Genomic DNA, 2,781 nt, shown 5'->3' on the forward strand with positions numbered 1-2,781 from the left:
AAAATGGAGAAACATGTAAATAACAAGTTCATTTTCAAAGCAAGGGAACAAACTTACTATATGTTGACTTCTATGGACTAGTAATAAACTTGCTCACATTTCATGCCATATATATGGCTTTTATAATACTACCTTTTAAAATACAGGATGTTCTAGCTAGTGTCCTAACTCTTAAGTTCCAGTTAGACATGAAATTCACCTTTTTGTCAGTGTCTCTTACAGTGTTAATGAAAATGCAGTTTCTTGCTTAAGGATAGCTATCCATCTCTGCCATCAGCAGCCCTGTAGTCAGGCTGAAAGTCCGTCTAGCTGTAGGCTATAGGATTTCGTGATTTTCGATGTGACTCACCAGAACACCAGCAGCAGTGCTGCAGGCTAATGCTTCATAGACTGGGGCCCACTGTGTCCAAAGTCAGACCTCCAGGTCCCCTGTTCCAGTTAGAACTGGAATTAAGCTCATGCGTAAACAAGGGCGGTCTCCCTGAGCATTCTGGGAGTTACGTACATGCTGATTTTCTCAAAGGCAGAGAAAAGTCAGAGCAAAGCTGAAGTTCTCCAAAGCAGATGTTGCCAAGAACTTGCCTATCAACCACGGAATAGAGAGCAGCTTGAGACTCAAGAGACCTTCCACTTTGATACTGTAAGTACCATGAGCCACCCCTTATCCCATGTATTGCTGCTTAGGAGTGGAGGCAGGGAGTGGCCCCAACAACAAGGAGAACTCTCAAGGAAATAAAGGAGCCCAATAGAAACTGTTCAATTCTGAAGCTGGTTGAGATGACCATAGTGAGGAGTGGGAATGACATGACTCCTCACTGTTTCTGAGAGCTTTGTGATACCACCTCAGTAACTCCTTATGCCCAAAGCTTCAGGTGTCCTCACATTATAGAAGACAGACCTGGGGACAATAGTGTTTTAGCAATTTATGCTAAGCCATACAGGACTGGGTTAGAAACCAGAACCTTCTTTACTTCAAACCATATTCCTGAGCTGGGAGGTGCTGGTGCCTAACTCTAATCTCAACTCTCCAGAGCCAGATCTCCCTGAGTTTGAGGCCAGCCTGGTCTACAGAGTGAGTTCCAGGGCAACCAAGGCTACCCAGAGAAATCCTGTCTTGAAAAACCAACCAAACAAAAATGCCTTCCAAATCACTTGGATACAATGACTAATTTGGACAAATGATAACCCCCACTTGCCACTAAGCAGGAAGGCTGGTGTTTAGCAATTCAGTTAATTTGTTTATAATGAGCAAAATTGCTGTGATTATTTTACTTCCTGTGGATTTCCCCCCAGATAACTGAGTAGCCTGCTCCTGAAGGAGCAGTGCTTATCTGGGAGAGAGGGGAAGAACAGAGAAGGAAAGTTGCCTTCCTCCAGTTTCCATACTTTTTTTACATCCTGGGACCTGATTGGTGAAGAAGTCGTGACTCACAATGGAACTAAGAACCTTAGGACCAAGTACAATGGGAATATTTTCACCCTGACCACCACCACATAGGTTCCTTTGAATTTAGGAGTGGAAATAGTAGGTGGAGGATGCTGGGGAAAGGGTGGGGTAGTTCCTATGTTTCTATATAATTCCCATGCTTGTTCTCGGGATGCTCAGTTGTCTTGCTCTCGGATTCTCAGTTTGATCATGATAGGTCTTTTCTCTCTTGTAGTTGGAGTTACGAAAATGTCCTAACAGTGTTCATTGTACTTTCACAGCTTAACTGGCCTTCAGAATTCAATCATCCAGTGAGTTGCAAGAGAGACTTCAGTCTCAGGTAAGATTCCCTCTTTGTTTTCTTCTCCTAAATAGGAACATTTTAGAGATGAGGGTGTGATTAGATTATTCTCCAGTAAGTCTAAGCTGTTGCCTTGAGGAGCACTGTCTGGCTCTCAGGCGGTTTTTTGGGGGTGCCTTTTCTGTGATTGGGTTCCTCTCTTGTGCTCCGGTGATTCTTTTGAGTGGGGTCACGTATCAGCTCTCCTGCACATCAGATATTTACATTATGATTCATAACCATAGCAAAATTAGAGTTATGAGGTAGCAATGAAAATAATTCTATGATTGGGGGTCAACACTAACATGAGGAACTTAAGGGTCACAGCAATAGGAAGGCTGAGAGCCGCTGTTTTAGAAGAAAGAGCTGAGGAAACATCTGTGGACTAACTTGCCTCAGTCCTGTCTTTCTGTGTCTCAAATCCATGCCTTCAGCAAACCTTGACGTAATCTCCAAACCATTGGTAGAACTGGTCTGTGCACTGTTCTTCAAGCTTGTACACATAAGAATAATATATATGGGGCTACAACTGCTAATGGCTCTTAGCTACTTTCTTCCCCCATTTTACATTCTAGAACAATTATATGAGACTATTCAGCATCAATTTAATTCTGGTGTTGATAAAGGTCTGATAATAACACATCTCGCCGGGCAGTGGTGGTACACGCCTTTAATCCCAGCACTTGAGAGGCAGAGGCAGGCAGATTTCTGAGTTCGAGGCCGGCCTGGTCTACAGAGTGAGTTCCAAGACAGCCAAGGCTATACAGAGAAACCCTGTCTCGAAAAAAAAATAGCACATCTCAGCACCACATTGCAGAGGTGGACTCTGTAATCTCACTTCTAAAAAATGAATTTCCCCAACGTTTCCCACTATGGCCCATATGTAATTATAACAGGGGTTTATTAAATTGCTTTGATATTGAGAAGTAAAATTAGTAAAGCAGAACTTCTAATATCAATAAAAAGAGACTAGAAAATATTATTCTGAAATCCCATGGTCTAAATTTAGTATCTC

The 2,781-nt window shown here is 42.6% G+C and overlaps 1 long non-coding RNA gene across 1 annotated transcript in view; it reads left to right on the forward strand.

The window, feature by feature from the left end:
* Positions 1 to 505: 505 nt before the first annotated feature.
* The window catches only part of LOC116091493, a 5,380-nt gene continuing 3,104 nt past the window's right edge, over positions 506 to 2,781 (forward strand). The window contains exons 1-2 of the long non-coding RNA XR_004119050.1: positions 506 to 640; positions 1,708 to 1,766. This is a non-coding gene — a long non-coding RNA (uncharacterized LOC116091493). The remainder of the gene's footprint in view (positions 641 to 1,707; positions 1,767 to 2,781) is intronic.

The sequence above is a fragment of the Mastomys coucha genome, chromosome X, assembly GCF_008632895.1.
Source record: "Mastomys coucha isolate ucsf_1 chromosome X, UCSF_Mcou_1, whole genome shotgun sequence".
Classification (NCBI taxonomy): Eukaryota; Metazoa; Chordata; class Mammalia; order Rodentia; family Muridae; genus Mastomys; species Mastomys coucha.